This window comes from Neophocaena asiaeorientalis, unplaced genomic scaffold, assembly GCF_003031525.2.
Source record: "Neophocaena asiaeorientalis asiaeorientalis breed wild unplaced genomic scaffold, Neophocaena_asiaeorientalis_V1.1 scaffold245, whole genome shotgun sequence".
Lineage (NCBI taxonomy): Eukaryota > Metazoa > Chordata > Mammalia > Artiodactyla > Phocoenidae > Neophocaena > Neophocaena asiaeorientalis.
In genome coordinates, this window is record NW_020173953.1 from 2,185,602 (window position 1) to 2,205,511 (window position 19,910).

Consider the following 19,910-nt stretch of genomic DNA (forward strand, 5'->3'; position numbering starts at 1 on the left):
GTTGCGGAGCACGGGCTCTAGGCATGTGGGCTTCAGTAGTTGCAGCTTGCGGGCTCTAGAGCACAGGCTCAGTAGTTGCAGCACACAGGCTTAGTTACTCCACGGCATGTGGGATCTTCGCGGACCAGGGCTCGAACCCATGTCCCTTGCATTGGCAGGCAGATTCTTAACCACTGCACCACCAGGGAAGCCCCTATATCTAGCTTCTTGATTCACTTTTGTCCCATTCTACTCTAGACATACAGGCTACTTCCAATAAGATACTGTCTTTTGGTTCTGCCTCCTGGCAGGTAGAGCAGCCTCTCTCTCCTTTAGGGTCCCCATGAGTTTGAGGGACATATGTCCTCAGAGTGGCTTTCTTATACCATGTTCTCTTCACTTGGCTTAAGGAAGTACCCCTCACTCCTCTGTGGGTGGGAAGATAAGTGCCACAGCACAGAACATGTGATGCTTTCCTCCATCTCCGGTCTCTCTAAGGTCCTCATGAGGTTCATCTTTCCAATAGTTTTTCCTTTTGAACTAATAATTCCATTCCTGGTAATCAATCCTAATGAAAGAAAGCTCAAATGATGAAAAAGCTTTCTGCTCAAACGTGTTCTTTTTATCTCTCTCCTTCTTGCTTTCTTTTATATACTCTAGGGGGGATGTGCTGTTTGACAAAAGCTCTTAGAACTGGTTTTAGCCACCCCTTTGCAAATCTTACATAGACGTCACTTAAAAATTATGAGGATGCTTGGCAGGGAATGTTCTCCATTTGGGGTCTCAGGTGAAAATGTAAGACAGGAGGGTTGTGTTTTAATATTCTGCCACACAGCCTTTCCTACCAAAAACTTCCTTATTAAGTCTGTATTCTGCAAATTCTTCTATCTGGCTAGACTAATTCCCTTCTGTGACTTTTTGTGTCTTTACAATTATTTTCTAGTGCCAACCTTCTGCAGCACTTCCAGCATTTACCAAATATATCTGTTTTCTGGTTTATTTAAAAATGTGTTCTTTTTTAAAAATCTACTTTATTTTTGGCCTATACCCTGGGGTTGCCAGAGTATTTGCTTTCTCTTATAAATTACACCTGATTTCAAGAACATTAAAACCAAGTTTGACATAATAGGTTATTGTTCTGTACATTTTGTATATGTTACAATTCATAATAAGTTAAAACAGGGATATTTCCCCAAGCTCCTACCACTGCCAATTTTCATAATCTAATACATAGTAAAGATGCTAACCAGCTAGAATCAAAGTGCTCAAGAAAGACTTTGAAACTGTACTTTTGATTTTAAGAATTTATTTATGGTTTTGATAAATGGCATTTTACATGTATCACAAATGGCATTCATTTTAAACACTATTTAAATATGGGACTTATGAATTACAAAATAATTTTTTGCTTTACTCCAAGATATTTTGCATCTTAATGGAGATTTATCATTGATTTTATTTGAAATAACTTGCTTTTTGAGAACCTTAAATAATTCAGTTTCTATTGGATTAACTTGTAACCTCAGGACTATAAATCTAGCAATTTGGAATAGTTAGTTAATACTGTGAAATATTAAACATACATAAAGGGTTATGAATAATGAAGGGATGAAGTAAGTGATAGTATTAGAAACTTTAAATATATTGAGATTGTTATATTAATGTACTTATATGAAATGTTTATTTATAATTATATGTGGATTATATTATATTATTAGAAACCCCTAATAAACTCAAATGAAAAACTATTAAATTTTATAGAAGTGTAGATAATGAGTTTATTTGCAAATTAAATGACAATAAAATGTCATTTCTTCCCAGCAAATTAACAAACATAATTTGTTTTCAATGAGAATACTTAATTGCTAGTAAGGTAGGGGTACAATGGAATGGGTATATCCATACATTGTAAGAGGGCGTGCAAACTTGCAAATCTTTTGGAAAAAAAATTGGTAACATGTACCTTGACATATTTCTTCTCTGAACTAATAACTCCATTTCTGAGAATCAGTCCTAAGGCACTAAGCCCAAATAATTAAAAAGCTTTCTGTTTAAAGATGTTCTTTTCATGCTTTATGTAATAAAGTTGGAAACCACTTTAACATGCCACATAATATAAATGTTGAATAAAGTCAGGTATTACCATTCAATGGGATACTATGTAATTGTTTTAAGGTACTTTTGTAAAAATTTATAATAGGAGAAATATTAATGCCATAGTAAAAAAGCAAGGTACTTTATGTATAAATATATTTATATATACATACATATATGTATAGACACATATTTATGAAGTTTCATATTTAGAATGAACATAATTACATGAAACCAAAAAGAAAAAAAAAAAGAATAAAAGAAAACCCCAAATTCTGTTTAGATCCACACAAAAAAGAAAATCAAGTCACCAAGAGTTAACCTTGATATTATTTTGTATAGTGGGAGTATGGTTGACTTTTTCTCCCCTTTTTTTCTATTTTCCACAATTAGCATATATTCATTTTAGATGGACAAAACAAGAAAGTTTTCAAAAGTAATACACCCACACATGATGGTTTCCCTGTATTAAATTTACATAAACGTGTGATTTCATTAAGCAGAAATCCATTAGCACCAAAACTCACTTCCTATTATAGTGTGTCACTTCAGGCAGTTATTAAGAATCTTTCCCACCTTAAAGAATACAAACCTATTTCTTTAGTTCTGCAGCCTAAGTTAAAAGGTGGGGTAAGTGCTAACATTTCTTTTTTTAAGAAAGAACATAAATTTCAGTGCAGACTGTCTACCTAGCACTGAAGGTGTCATTAGGAAATTGTAGTCCTTAAACTAAAAGCTTAAAAATCTAAATTATATGGATGAGTCATTTTAGACTCATGAATAATATGAAAACGTTTTTTAATCGTAAAAAGGCCTGGACAATAAAATGAATCCCTTTGAGGTTAGCTATTTCTGTACAAGATGAGATTTCTTTTCCCCCAGCAATATTTGAAAGACTGTTGCAGCTGGAAATCATTCCGACAGTGTGGGGAAAACATAGAGCTATAAATAGGATGAAGAAACAAGTGAGCAATTAGGAAATGGAGGAACAAACCGAAGGCAACAATAGAGGCTGGAAAAACATCAGCAGTAGATTCAAAACTGGGATCTTTAAGTATTTACTAATGGTCTGTGTAAGCAGAGAGAAAAGAGACCCTCCATAATGTATGGATCCATGTGACTTGTAGACATCTTGTTTCACATACTATAATAGATTATAAGTTAGGACCTCTAGAAATAATCTTTTGCTGCTGTTTCAAGAATAATGACATAAATAGCTATTAGCAGTAAGAATTTATAAGTCTAATAATAAGAATATATGAAATTAGCTTGTCCATGAGTTTTTTGTTTTTTTTTTTGAGTTTTCACATGCAACATCTACAAATTTTAGTTCACATTGCAATTGTGAAGTGCAGAGTACTATAATAGATTATGTTAGGACCTCTAGAAATAATCTTTTGCTGCTGTTTCAAGAATAATGACATAAATAGCTATTAGCAGTAAGAATTTATAAGTCTAATAATAAGAATATATGAAATTAGCTTGTCCATGAGTTTTTTGTTTTTTTTTTTGAGTTTTCACATGCAACATCTACAAATTTTAGTTCACATTGCAATTGTGAAGTGCAGAGGAAAGTAATTATTTTTTTCTGCAACTGATCTGTTCCTCTTCTGGAGAGCTCATCTTTTGGTTAGTGGGGAAAAAATTACCTAAATGTGCAAGGCAGTTTAAAGCTAAGACCAAGTGGATAAATTAAACAGCCCTTCCAAGCAACACTCAGACACTGTTGTGTGGTGGTTTTCAGCATTTTAAGAGACGCTTCTCCTCCTAAGATGGAATTCAGGTGTATGGAGGAGGCCATTTGCCCTTGGCAATGGGTGAGGGCTCATTTGGGCTGGTCCTTGATTCTGTCCTGAATGCTGTCTTTTTCTTTTTGGTCCCTTTGGATCCTGCCTTCCTCATACTGACAAGTTTGTAGCTGGAGAACTCCCAAGCCCTTTTAATGGTTTAGGAATGACTTGCCATTTCCCTTCAGATCTCAATGGTACTAGGCTTTGATTAAAATATTTCCCTAAACTAAAATTTCATGTATGTGTATATTTGTGTATGTGCATTCAGGTTTATGTACGTATCTGTGTGTGTGTGTGTCTGTTTTTTATTGAGGTATAGTTGATTTACTGTATTAAATAAGTTTCAGGTATATAAGATAGTGATTCACAATTTTTAAAGATTATACTCCATTTATAGTTATTATAAAATATTGGCTGTATTTCCTGTGATGTACAATATATCCTTGTAGCTTATTTATTTTATACATAGTAGTTTATATCTCAATCTCCCAGCCCTATTTTTCTCCTCCCCCCTTCCCTCTGCCCACTGGTAACCACTAGTTTGTCTCTATATCTGTGAGTCTGTTTCTTTTTTGTTATATTTACTGGTTTGTTTTAGCTTTTAGATTCCACATGTAAGTGATAACATACAGTATTTGTTTTTCTCTGTCTGGCATTTCATTAAGCATAGTATTCTCTAGGTCCATCCACATTGCTGCAAATGGCAAAATTTTATTCTTTTTTATGGCTGAGTAGTATTGCATTGTGTGCCCACACGCACTCACACACAAATATACCATGTCTTATTTATTAATTCATCTGTTGATGGACACGTAGGTTGCTTCCGCATCTTGGCAATTGTAAAATTGCTATGAACATTAAGTTGCAGGTATCTTTTTGAACTAGTGTTTTATTTTCTTTGGACATACACCCAGGAGTGGAATTGCTGGATCATATGGTGATTCTAATTTTAGTTTTTTAAGGAACTGCCACACTGTTTTCCACAGTGGCTGCACCAATTTACATTTCTATCAAGTGTGTTCATTTTTATGTGTGTATCTGTTCATGTATGTGCTTTGTGGGGACAGCAGGAAGGAAACATAGGTAGTAAAAGCTATTTTGTGTCTATAAAGTCTTAGGCATTTATGGGCATTGTTATCATCTTTAATCTTCATGGAAATCTTAGTGATAGTTGCTGTTATCATCTTTTATTTCTTTTCCTCTCTTTTAAAATTAATTTTTATTGGAGTATGGTTGCTTTACAATGTTGTGTTAGCCTCCACTGCACAACAAAATGAATCAGCCATACACATACAGATATCCCCTCCTTTTGGATTTCCCTCCCATTTAGGTTACCACAGTGCATTAGGTAGAGTTCCCTGTGCTATACAGTATGTTTCCATCAGTTATCTATTTAGTATCAATAATATATATGTGTCAATCCCAGTCTCCCAATTCCACCCACCCCACCCCTTTCTCCCTTGTTCCCATACATTTGTTCTTTACGTCTGTGTCTCTATTTCTGCTCTGCAAATAAGATCATCTATACCATTTTCCTAGATTCCACATATATGCATTATTATATGATGTTTGCTTTTCTCTTTCTGACTTACTTCATTCTGTATGACACTCTCTAGGTCCATCCATGTCTCTACAAATGACCCAATTTCATTCCTTTTTATAGCTGAGTAATATTCCATTGTATATATGTACCACTTCTTTATCCATTCCTCTGTTGATGGACATTTAGGTTGCTTCCATGTTCTGGCTATTGTAAATAGTGCCACTATGAACATTGGGGTGCGTGTATAATTTGAATTATGGTTTTCTCTGGGTATATGCCCAGTAGTGGGATTGTTGGCTCATATAGTAGTTTTATTTTTAGTTTAATGAACCTCCATACTGATTTCCATAGTGGCTGTATCAATTTACATTCCCACTAACAGTGTATGAGGGTTCCCTTTTCTCCACACCCTCTCCAGAATTTATTGTTTGTAGATTTCTTTTGATGGCCATTCTGACTGGTGTGAGGTGTTACCTCATTGTAGTTTTGATTTGCATTTCTCTAATAATTAGTGATGTTGAGCATCTTTTCATGTGTTTGTTGGCAATCCGTATGTCTTCTTTGCAGAAATGTCTATTTAGGTCTTCTGCCCATTTTTTGATTGGGTTGTTTGTTTTTTTAATATTGAGATGTATGAGCTGCTTGTGTATTTTGGAGATTAATCCTCTGTCAGTTACTTCATATTTAAATATTTCCTCCCATTCTGAGGGTGGTCTTTTCATCTTGTTTATGGTTTCCTTTGCTGTACAAAACTTTTAAGTGTAATTAGGTCCTACTTGTTTAATTTTGTTTTAATTTTCATTACTCTAGGAAGTGGGTCAAAAAAGATCTTGCTGTGATTTATGTCACAGAGTGTTCTGCCTATATTTTCCTCTATGAGTTTTATAGTGTCTGGTCTTACATTTAGCTCTTTATTCCATTTTGAGTTTATTTTTGTGTATGGTGTTAGGGAGTGTTCTATTTTCATTCTTTTACATGTAGCCATCCAGTTTTCCCAGCACAACTTATTAAAGAGGCTGTCTTTGCTCCACTGCATATTCTGGCTTCCTTTATCAAAGATAAGGTGACCATATGTGTGTGAGTTTATCTCTGGGCTTTCTATCCTGTTTCATTGATCTATATTTCTGTTTTTGTGCCAGTACCATACTGTCTTGATTACTGTAGCTTTGTAGTATAATCTGAAGTCAGGGAACCTGATTCCTCCAGCTCCATTTTTCTTTCTCGAGATTGCTTTGGCTATTTGCAGTCTTTTGTGTTTCCATATAAATTGTAAAATTTTTTGTTCTAGTTCTGAGAAAAATGCCATTGTTAATTTGATAGGAATTGCATTGAATCTGTAGATTGTTTTGGGTAGTAGAGTCATTTTTACAATGTTGATTCTTCCCATCCAAGAACATGGTATATCACTCCATCTGTTTGTATCATCTTTAATTTCTTTCATCAGTGTCTTATAGTTTTCTGCATACAGGTCTTATGCCTAGGTATTTTATTCTTTTTGTTGCAGTGGTAAATGGGAGTGTTTCCTTAATTTCTCTTTCAGATTTGTCATCATTAGTGTACAGGAATGCAAGAGATTTCTGTGCATTAATTTTGTACCCTGCTAGTTTACCAAATTCATTGATTAGCTCTAGTAGTTTTCTGGCAACATGTTTAGGATTTTCTATGTATAGTATCATGTCATCTGCAAACAGTGACAGTTTTCTTCTTTTCCAATTTGTATTCCTTTTATTTCTTTTTCTTCTCTGACTGCCATGGCTAGAACTTCCAAAACTATGTTGAATAATAGTGGTGAGAGTGGATACCTTGTCTTGTTCCTTATCTTAGAGGAAATGCTTTCAGTTTTCACAATTGAGAATAATGTTTGCTGTGAGTTTGTCATATATGACCTTCATTATGTTGAGGTTAGTTCCCTCTATGCCCACTTTCTGGAGAGTTTTTATCATAAATGGGTGCTGAATTTTGTCAAAGCTTTTTCTTCATCTATTGAGATGATCATGTGGTTTTTATTCTTTAATTATTATTATGGTGTATCACATTGATTGATTTGCATATATTGAAGAATCTTTGCATCCCTGGAATAAACCCCACTTGATCAAGGTGTATGATTCTTTTAATGTGTTGTTGCATTCTGTTTGCTAACATTTTGTTTATGTTTTTTGCATCTTTGTTCATCAGTGATATTGGCCTGTAATTTTCTTTTTTGTGTGATATTTTGGTCTGGTTTTGGTATCAGGGTGATTGTAGCCTCATAGAATGAATTTGGGAGTGTTCCACCCTCTACAATTTTTGGGAAGAATTTGAGAAGGATAGGTGTTAGCTCGTCTCTAAATGTTTGATGTAATTAACCTGTGAAACCATCTGGTCCTGGACTTTTGTTATCATCTTTTAATCAATGAAGAAAGTGAAGCTGAGATGTGATATCAGAAATGGAGCCCATGTCTGCTTGGCCTCAAAGCTTATGCTCATTCTTTTGTCTCTTGGGTGTGGTAAAAATGGAAAAAAAGTTTTATTTCCCTTGGTGTTCATTTTGTGATATTGCCATCCAGATCAGTTTTACCAGTTTGCAATGTGCTGAAAAGTTCTAGTGTGATAGCATCTTCATTAGACTTGTGCACTGTTACCAGAAATATTTTCTTGTTTTGTAGCTGCATGATAGTATTCAAGTTTGCTTCAGTGTGCATATCTTTTATATTTAGAGAGAATGAACATTTTTCCATTTGTTTAAATGTATTTGTGTTTTTTCTTGTACAAATTGCTGTCTATTTCAATTTTAATGGCTTTGTTGCTATTCTTGTACATTTTAGTGAGAGGTTATATGCTATAGGATGAAATATTTGATAACAAGTATTACTCCTATCTACTTGTTTCTTTTTCCTTTTCAATTGAGGAATTTTTGGTAAATTTTTGGTAAATTTTTTTTAATAAAAGTTTAAAATTTTGCATACATAAATTTGTTAATCTTTCTTTTGTGATTTTACTTGGTACTTTAACCTTAAGAAGTTATCATTTTTCTGCAGATATAATAGATATCTTAATTATTCTAATATTTATGAATTTGTTAAAAATAATTCTTTTATAGACCTGGAATTTATTTTAGTGAATAATGTAAATATTTAATTTCTTTTAAAATTGATATATTTTATCCATATAATTTATTAATAATCTTTATTTTTAACCATTGAAATTTTAATATAATGCTGGTGCAATTTCTGATTGACCTATTTTGTTCTGTTTTTCCTTTTATCTATTTTTATTGCAGAACGAAAACTTTAATTTTGATGTTTTATAAGGTTTTAATATCTGATAAAACTCAGTTCTCCTAAAGTAACACTTTGCTTTTCTTATATTTACAAAATCTGTGATAATTCCTTTTTAAAAATATTTCTTTAATATTCCAATTTAAATGTTTTTCCAGAATCAATTTTAGAAGTATCTTGTTATCTTTCCAATTGAGAATTTGAGTGGGATTATAATACCTATATAATACCTATATAAATTAACTTTGAGAAAATATTAATCTCTTTATTGAGGTCTAAATTGTAACTCTTCCTTTACTAAAGGTTTTCTTTATATTTCCTACTTAACATTTTTTCATTTTGAAAGTTCTGTGTAGCTTTCATTAAACTCTTTCATTAACATTTTATAATTTTATTGTTATTGAGAAATGATCTCCTTTATTATTATGTTTTAGCTACCTGTTATGGAATATAAAACTTCTATAAACTTTTTAGATGTTCTATCATTCCATTTCACTATTTTATTATTTCTAATTGATAATTTATTTTTAATAGCAGATTTATTTGGTCTTTTCTTTATGTAATTATTCTACTTGTGCATAATGATTTTTCAGTTCCCAATATAATTTTTATTTCTTATTTAAATCTTAATATTTATTATTATAATTTTATTACAAAAACAACTGTAGAAGAGACATTAATTACTTTCCCTGTCTGTTCAACCTCCCTTTCCTAACTGTTCTGTTTGTAGATTTAGTTCTGCTTGACAGTTGAGCACTACTTGAGTACAGCCCAGTCCTGGTTGATTGCTTACAAAAAATGGGCACATGATTCAGAGAAAGGTGGTTCATTGGACAGTCAGTGATAAACAAGACTGGGAGTTAGATGGTGTTCCACGGGAGCCATGAACTAAGTACCGAGGAGGCTAGAGTTGACACTATGGCAACCCCAAGCCTCCTGTAAACCCCAGGAGCAGGAACTGGTCATCCTGTAGAAAGTCAGGCTGCAGGGAGTTCGCACATGCGTGCGCACATACACACACACAAAACCCTCAACCCACTGAAAGCAATCCAACACGACATCTAGCATCAGAAAGACAGAAACAGACGCTGCTCGTTACCTTTCAACTTATTGTGGGGAGCAGTTTCCCCTTTAGACTTTAGATTCTACTATAACAAATCCTCCTTTTTGTGGTCTATTTCTAGTGGGTTTCTGTTTCTCACAACCCCAAATCCTTTAAGACGTTGCTGATAATGGATATCTTTATTATTTCCCTATTTTTAAAATGAATGCCACATGTTTCAACTTTTGATTTCAGATAAACATTTATAGTAAGGTGTATTCCTTTTGTTACTTTAAAAATATTTTTTATTAGATGTGGGGACTTCTGCTGAAATTGTCATATCGTTTTGACTTAGTTAAATGAACATTTGTTAAGTGGAGCACAGGGTGTTGGATGGTGAACCCTAGTTCAACAACAGATCACAAGAGAAATTGAAATAGAGAAGTTTATTACTCACAGTCCTGGAGGAAACACCCTATGTGCCTCCAGCATCCAATGGGGTGGGGGAGAGGTCAAGGCAGAGTGCAGAACAGAGGGAGACAGAGGACCTGGGGCACGTGCCTTTATTAGGGTCCGTGGGTGAAGTGCTTTGGGGTTCCTAGGCTAAGGCCAAATTGGTCAGTGAAAAAGGAAAAAGCAGCATTTTGGTAAGCTCCACGGGGGTCTTATCTAAGGGGTGCACAAGAGGAAATCCACGTGAGAGACAGGGGAGGCTGTTGAATAAGGACTAGTGGGGAATTATTTCAGGAGCTTACATTCACTCGTGTCTCACCCACTGGATGGCCATATAGGGCATGTACTTGCATGAGGGGCTGGTGTCCATTTAAGTCCCTGCAGGCTGAACCAAATGAATGCTGAGGCAGCAATATCATGGAATAGCTCAGCTAAACTCTCAACACACATGCATTTTTTTTCTTATTTAATCTATATGTCATCTATTAACATCTATAGATAATCAAATATGTTGAACTGTAAATTAAATTTTCATGGCATTTGGTTAAATGATCTTTTCATCACACCATACAATGCAAGCTGTACAATATTTCAAAGAACAGAGACCATGTCTTTCTTATTTTTCCTAGGGGAGAAGAGAATTACAAATTTGTTATGATGTATCTAATAATTATTTTTATGCTACTTAGTATCACTGAGTAACCTAATGGTCCCTTTGATGCTCCCATCCGATGCCAAGGTCCTGATTCTGTCATGGATTCTCAACTTTCTCTCTTATCAAAGCTTATGCTTCAGACATATATTGCAGATAAATATCTGCCTGCAGCCTGGTGGTGTGCGGACCTGCTGAATGGTCCTCTCGCCACCCCCTGATGCTCTGTATTACTGCCAAGGAAGTGGGCTTGGACACCTTTTCAATGACACTGACAGCTCAACCATCTTTACAAAACATGGTAATTAAAATGTACATTATCACATGTGATAGCTCAGTTTATTTTTCTCCAAATTTTTAATATGAACATTTTCTAACATATTGGGACACTGGAAGAATGGTAAGATAGATTTAAGGCTTAACACCACTGTATTTTTGCCATGGCTTCTTCTTTCTCAAGTTTAAAAATTTGATTCATCTATCTGTTGGCCAGATTAAAGACTTCATGGTTTTTCTATTGCCTCATTTCTTTTATGTTCAAGAAAGTCTGCCTGATGCTTTTAAATGTGAACAAACTCTTAGCTGGAGATAATACTCTTGGGAAACCATTTTCCTTCTCTTAGAACATAATAGACATTATTCCATCATCATCTGTCATTCATTGACGCGGTGGATAAATAGAAGGCCAGCGTGATTTTTTAACAGCTGTGGGTGATTTTCACAATTTGCCTGGATGCCCGTTTATTTTTTTATTCTTGATGTTTGATAGTCTGTCAGTGTTGAAGGTCCTCTATCACATTTGATATGCCCAATCATGATATGCTCTTTTGCTCTAACACATCAGTTTTTTTTTTTTTTTTTTTGCGGTACGCGGACCTCTCACTGTTGTGGCCTCTCCCGTTGCAGAGCACAGGCTCCGGACGTGCAGGCTCAGCGACCATGGCTCACAGGCCTAGCCGCTCCGCAGCATGTGGGATCTTCCCGGACCGGGGCACGAACTAGCGTCCCCTGCATCGGCAGTCGGACTCTCAACCACTGCGCCACCAGGGAAGCCCCACATCAGTTTTTTTCTTGGAATCTCAGGGTTTATTTTTTCTTGTACTGTAACACAACATAGTTTTTGGGTTAATTTGTTGGATTCTCTACCTCAGAGGCAGCAGTTTGTAGGATGGATTGCTTTTCTCCACCATAAAATTTAGTTCCTCTCTAGTTGTTAGAATGTTTTTGTCTTTTTTATCTACATTCATTGCCTTTACTTTCAACTTTTCACAGGCCGGTAATTTGCTCTTTACCTATGTCTATTCGATTCCTTGCTAGTTCTAATATATTTCTTAGTTCAGGAATGATTTTAATTTGGGTATCAATTTATTGTCTTAACTATGCAATCTCCCCTTTCATCTCATTCTATCCTTTTATCATCTCACTGCATCCATTAAATAATTAACCTGTTTTATAGCATAACACAATTTATAGAGGAATTTCCTTCTGTTCACTGAGTAATTTTTTCCTCCTGGGCTTGGTTCTTTTGATATTCTGCTCCTTTTACTACTCCCACCCTTTTTGCTGTCATGTGTTTGCAGAGTTGCCATGCTGTTTCTTTTCACCTTGCTTATGCTTTGGCAGTTCTATGTTGACATTATATTTGGTCAGCTGAGGAGCTCTGTTTTAAGATACCTAGGATCTGCTCTGCTTCCACAGTTTTTTTTAACCATGTATGTTCAATACAACTAGCTAGGAGGAATTCACATTTTCATGGGGCAGGGGTATCCTTGAACTTCAGCTTGTTCTTCAATTCAGCATGTAGCTCTGGAACCTTCGTTTTCATCAGAGAGTTTCACCCACATTGACTTTTTTCGTCATTTAACCTGCTTCACCCCATGAAACATCCCATTACTCCTTTGTTAAAAGAGGAAAAGGATAAAAATGTGTGTTCAGTCTGCTTCTGTTCAGGTTTGGGGGTATTAGTGAAATATTTCAGGACTTTGTAAACTCACTGAACTCCTGGGATACGGTGGAGTCTGGTAGGAGGGGTGTGGTTAGGAATGAAACTGTCCTGTGTCCCACTCTCTACTCTAGAGTCAGCTGTAACTTTCCTTCCATTACTTTAAAAAATGTACATTCCTAGTTTAATTCTTTTTTTTCTTTTCTTTTTTTTTTTTTTGGTTGATGCAATTCTTTTTGCTCAGTTGCTTAGATATCAGTGGAGGGAAGTTTTGTGTTGCAGTTTAAATTTGTTGCGTTGACCCAGAAGTCCTGCTAAACATGCTAATCGTGATGCTGGGAAGAGGGTATTGACATACCCAGCCTGCAGAGTGACCCAGAGCTGTTAATAATATGCTTGTGAACATATAAATTAATAAGTGGAAGGACCAACATCAAACCCATTTCTTTCCATTCCAGACCATTGTTTTTTATATGTGTCCCCTAAACATCAAGTTAATTTGTTAATTATTTAAACAAATGTATATATATATAATTTAAAAATATTTACACATTGTTTTACTATGCTTGACGTGTTTTTAAAAGATTTCAATTACAGGATGAAGGGTCCTTTGGAAAAGAACTACAGGATTATTTCTATCTGTTCAATAGACACATTACCAAACAGCTGTGTGTAAAATTAACTCTTCTAGATGGTATATTTAAAACGCACACTGTTGTCACTATTTACTTATTTACATATTTATTTCTCCCCAGCTTTATTGGGATATAATTGACACATAACGCTGTATAAATTTAAACTGTACAACTTGTTGATTTGACACATTTATATATTGCAAAATGATTACCATGGTAACATTAGCTACCACCTCCATCCCATCAAAAAGTTACCATTTCTTTCTTGTGAAAAGAATACTTAGCAACATTCACGTATCTGATGCAGTATTACCTATCATCACCATCCCCAGAACTTGCTGATTTTATAACTGAATGTTTGTACCCTGTGACCAATATCTCCCCATTCCCCACATTCCCCAACCCTTGTAACCACCACTCTACTCTGCTTTTTAGATTCTACACATAAGTGATACATTTGTCTTTCTCTGTCTGACTTACTTCACTAAGCATAATACCCTCAAGTTTCATACAAGTTGTTGTAAAAGGCAGGATTTCCTCCTTCTCATGGCTGAATAATATTCCATTGCATATATATATTATAGATTCTTCATTCATTCATCAGTTAATGGACACTTAGGTTGCTTCCATATCCTGCCTATTGTGAATAATGCTGCAATGAGCATAGAAGTGCAGGTATCTCTATGATAACATGTTTTTAATTCTTTTGGATAAATACCCAGATGTGGAATTGCTGGATTATATGGTAGCTCTATTTTTAATTTTTTGAGGAAACTTCATAATGTTTTTCATAATGATTTTTATGGATTTACATTCCCACCAACAGAGCACTAAGTTTCCCTTTTCCCTACACCCTTACCATGTGCTCATTATTTAAAATAATCCTGTAGAAAATATTTGATAAATTGATAAAGTTTTGGGAAGTTGATTTTTAAAATATGCCATTTGTTTTATTTATAGAATGAAGCACACCTATATCAGAAGTTATGAAAAGGCTTTGCAAAACCTCCCTTGAAAGAATTTAAACCAGGATGAAATTTCATCTTGCTGTAATGGTTTATGGGAAACTGAAGGCCAAAGGAATGGACTTAATAATACTGATTTGTCCTAGGTCTATAATTCCTTTAAAAGAAGACTTCTCAAGATTTTAGATTTTCACTTCTCAGAGTGATACTGCTTTTTGTTTCTTCACATTTATTCACTTATACAGATTCTAGTTCAAAAGCTCCACAAATTTCAGGGCACTTGACCACCTGAAATTGTGCCTTGTGTTGATGAGGTACCTTCTGATTCACACAGTGTGTACCACTCACGGCACAATTCTCTTTCTCTGTTTACAGCCCGCGGTGATCATTCTATGTTTTGGATCTATTCCTATTTTCCCAAAGTCATTTTCTACAGGCAGTTATGTGTTTGTTTCCCACTTTTACTGAGCACTGGTACATTTTTTGTGAGAATATGACAAAAACAATGTTTTTATTTTTGCCAAAGCTGGGAAGTTTTGTTTTTGTTTCTTCTCTTGATCTCTACTTGGCTGTTCCTTTGTATAATGTGTAGAGGGTTCTGTATTAGTGCCTGAGTCTTATTTGTATACTCACTGCTTTAATCTTCTGGTTCAGTGGTTCTTATACTACAAGGGACCCAAATGTTGCCTAGGATGCTTGCTAAAATATAGTGTGGACCCACCATTAGAAATTCTGATTCAAAAGCACTAGAGTAGGACTTAAGAATCTGCCTTTTAACAAGGTTCCCAGATGCTTCTAAGGAAGATAGCCCATCACCCACAGTTTTAGAAACACCACTTTAGATCATTTAATAGTTAGAATTTGGTCAACCAAGGAGCTCTTCTCCCAGTTTGGTTACTAGAGAAGTAGCTATTCTTCATGTTTCACAATTGCTGTAATGAATAGAAACCTGATACAAAATGGGGCTGTAAGTTGCATAAAAGAAGAATGTGAGATTTAAGATAGTAATGTTAGAGGTAGACATTTGAATGAATAATTTTATCTAATTAGCTCTTAATTTCACCAGCTTGTTCTGGAAAATGTGCAAAGGCAGATATAAGAATATTATTGAAAACAAAAATTTTAATTTTTTTCCCTAGAAATGGTGGCGTGATGGTTACTTTTATGTGTCACACGTGGCTAGGCCGTGGTACCTGGTTGTTTGGTCAAACACTAGATCTGATGTTGTGAAGGTATTTTTTAGTTTTGATTAACAGTTATAATTAATTGACTTTAAGTAAAGCAGATTACTCTCCATAATGTGGGTGGGAATCATCCAATCAATTGAAGACCTTAAGAGCAAAGACTGAGGTTTCCTCAAGAAGAACTTCTGTCTTTTTTTTTTTTAAAGATTTAATTTTTAAGTTATTTTTGGCTGCATTGAATCTTCGTTGCTGTGCGCAGGCTTTCTCTAGTTGTGGCAAGCGGGGGCTACTCTTCGTTGTGGTGCGTGGGCTTCTCATTGCAGTGGCTTCTCGCTGTGGAGCATGGGCTCTAGGCACGTGGGTTTTAGTAGTTGTGGCACATGGGCTTCAGTAGTTGTGGCACACGGGCTCAGGAGTTGTGGCGCATGGGCTTAGTTACTCCGTGGCATGTGGGATCTTCCCGGACCAGGGATTGAACCCATGTCCCTTGCATTGGCAGGTGGATTCTTATCCACTGAGCCACCATGGAAGCCTGAAATTCTGTCTTAAAGCTGGAACATAGAAATCCTGCTTGAGTTCCCAGCCTCAACTGCCTTGCAGATTTTAGACTTGTCATCTCCCACATTTGTGTGAGTCAATTTCTTAAAATCTTTCTCTCTCTCCACACACACACACACACACACACACACACACACACAAACATATCCCCTGTTGCTTCTGTTTCTCTGGAGATTGCTAACTAACACAAGTAGTAACAAATTTTATTATTGTTCTATAAAAGCTTCTTCTTGACATCCAAAGAAATGCCCTGGGTTTGGAATTAGAAGATATGGATTCAAATTCAGTTCTGCCCCTTAATGATTGTGTGATCTGGGACTAGTTACATGTTTCTTGTTGTAGGTTCCCTTGTCTGTTAAAAGGGGATTAGAACACCTTTCCAGGTCATTTAAAAGTTTTTTTGTGAGGCTCAGTTATGGTAATTCATGATAGTTCATGGACAAGCTCTCTGAAAAACATAAATTGTGATACATTAGAGGTGTTCACCCATCACTGATGTTCCCTGCCAAGAATGCAAGACATATGTGACAATTTTGCTCTTAAAACCATTTCAAAGATTGATAAGTTGGGGTTACTTGCAATCTTTAATCTTTGTACCTGTATCTGGTCCCACCCCCTTCACTCATTTATTACATGTCCTGCCTTATCTATTGGCAATGCCTGCAAAGAGCAACGCACATTTCTGTTCTCTTTAGGGGATTGTTTTTAGCCATTATTTTCTGTAGCCCACACTTGTTTATTATTTCCTTTGGTGGACCTTACAAAATGGCAGCCAGATCTCTTTTCTGCGCTTTCAGCTAAAGGTAGTATGACAATTTTCTAAAGAAATTCATCATTAAAAATTTATTCTGGAAGGAGCCCAGATTTTGCTTAATCTGCTGGTTGCTTTGACATTCATTTTTATTTCCAAAACTCGACTTATTAATACCATCTAGAAGCACTAGGAAACCTCCGTTCTGCATGTGTATCAGACTATTCACGCATTCCCACAGTTCAGTGTACAGAGTTTCCCTGTTTTGGACTTAACTTGAATGATGTTAATGACGGGTCATATTGGCCTGGCTTCTGATTATAGATGAATCATTATATCAGCTCTGCAGAGGGTTGGCCATCTTCTAATTTCCTGAAGTGGAAACAAATATTAAGGTGATCCTAAGAAGGATCGAAAATGTGCCATCACTTTGTTTTTCTAAGTCTGTCCCTAAGACCCTTTTGAATTGGGGTTAGATTGTCAAGGCATTTGAATTAACTGCACTTATTAATCTCTGGAGATAAGTGGGAAACTAGGAAAAGACAAATGTGCAATCAACATAAAGCAAGTTTGGGGCCTAACAAAGTGGATCGAATTATATTTAACAGGAGGATGCTGCTGTTTCATTCACAGGCACAGATGCCCGCATTCATCTATGACACTGAATCTGTTTTCTAATGAGTGTTGTCTTCTCTGAGGATCCTTCCTGTTACTCCTTTCTCCTTGCTCAAATTTCAGAGTTCACATCTGCTGTTCTGGGAAAGGTGATGTTTCACTTACCTTCATTCAAAAAGGAGAGGGTATAAATTTTGGCTCCAAATGTTTGGTGCTGGTATTATATCCTTTCTCAACTGTTCCTGAAAGACCTGTAGTGGTTTTACTTTACTTCATAGCCATCAGATACATTAAATCCACTGAATCTTGGTAAATTATTAAGCAACTATTGATTTTGTTGTGGTGAACATCAAGATGTATTGACTTTCACCTCAGTCAATACTTTCCAAATGCATAATAAATCTTGATGTTTATTGAAACATGCATCTTAATCTCAGTGTGTAGGTGCATATACACATCTGATCAGTGCATCAAAACTCAAATATTTATACTGTACTTCTTCTGAACATCTTTATAAAAAACTATTTCCCCCCAGAGATGCTACTATTTTTTGTTTGTTCATTAGTTCTTCCTTTATTCTTAAAATTTTTAACCTCACTTATCCTTCCCTTGGTTGATAATAGTAAGGGAAACTAAGGCTTCTAAAGAAACCTATTGGCCTTTCACAAACTAGTTGGGGTTAGTCTTCCTGATTAGCTTGTCATTAATTGCAAAGTTAGTCTTACTTTCTGTCTCCACCCAGTTCCAAGTTTAGATGAAACAATGAGAAAGTTAAAGATTTTCACTCTCCACATCCGTCCAAGAATGCTTTTTATTCCAGCATCGACCAGAACAATACTAAATCAGGGACCACATCTGAGAATCCACTTCATTTCATATCAATATTTTTAAAAATTATATGGTACAAAAAGACAAACATAAGGTCAAATTAGCATTTAGATAAAATTAAGTGGTCAACTACATGATACAGTTTAATGGATACAAAACTAAATCAAAATCCTTATTGTCTCCGCAATAACTTAAATTCTACCAGTAGGAATTTATTATAAGTCCTCTTAGAAAATTAAAATTGCTCCTGGGTAAATAACAAAATGAATTAGCTGACCAGTAACCATTTATTGACTATCTACTCTATGTTTAGTCCTTTGCTATCCTTCTGAGTTGACACTTTACTTGGTTTACTCTGTGGTCCTTATCTATGCTTCATGTTTCTTTAGCCTCGCTGCTACTTCTCATGTATTAATTGGCTATTCTGTGGGCAAATGAAATAGTGCCTATTTAATCATCAGGGTTTTTCCTTCCAGCTAGAAAAGTACATATCATTCAAGAAGTGGATGCTTTGATGGACTGTGAGGAAGGCAAGAAGGAAGGGATACATTTAGAGTAGAGCAAATTGCTATCCTATATACATGAATATGCATACACCCTGCTATGGTTTGAATCTTTGTGTTCCCCCCAAATTCGTATATTGAAATACTGATCCCCACAGGTGATGGTACTAGTAGGTAGAGCCTTTGGGAGGTGCTTAAGTCAGGAGGGTGAAGCCCTTACAAAACTACCTTTTAAAAGAAGCTCCAGAGAGATCACTTCCCCTTTCTGCCATGTGAGAATGCAACAGAAAGTGTACAAGCTGGAAGAGGGCTCTCATTCAACCATGCTGACACCATGATCCAGCCTACAGACTGTGAAAAATAAATTTCTGTTGTTTATAAGCTATTTTGTTACAGTAGCCCAAATGGACTGACACCCCTTATGTGTGTGTATATATATATCTGAGGTAAAGCAGATAGCAATAATTTTCCATGAGGCAGTTTGTTAAACTGGCATTCCCAGGGGAGTTTCAAGCCAGCTGTAGAGACTTTGAATAATAACTGATGTCCCAAAGGAGAATGAGGTCAAGAAAAGAGAAGAAAATGCAAATAGAAAAAAATCAATCTTTTTCATTAAAACAACTGCCCTAATTAATCAATGATTTGGAATGTTCCATATAGTAGTATGTGGGAAAAGTGCTAAGCAGATAAAAATTTGTTTTTACAAAAGAGAGAAAGCTTTAATAACAGAGCTTTGGTGACAGAGACAGTATGACAATGGCCAAATCCACTTTTCAAGAATAGTGATCTTCAAATCCTTTGCACAGTCATTAAGGCTAATGTGGAGAAAATAATGGCTTCCATCCTGCTGATGCATATTTAAAGCTAAGAACTTAAAAAATAAGATTTTATGTTCTTAGGGTTTTTATCGCTCTACTTTGAGCCAGTATGACTCCTGATAAAATGCATCAATGTGGTTTGCAGACACTACACGGGAATGAAAGAAAAGCCATTCTGAACTTAAATATATGGATTTTTCTGAAGCTTTTATAGTCAAGTTGGCCTTTACACTTTAAGCCTCTAATACAAAGAGGAATTATGTTTAAAGCATTTTGGGTAGAAGCAAAGTATTATTTCTGT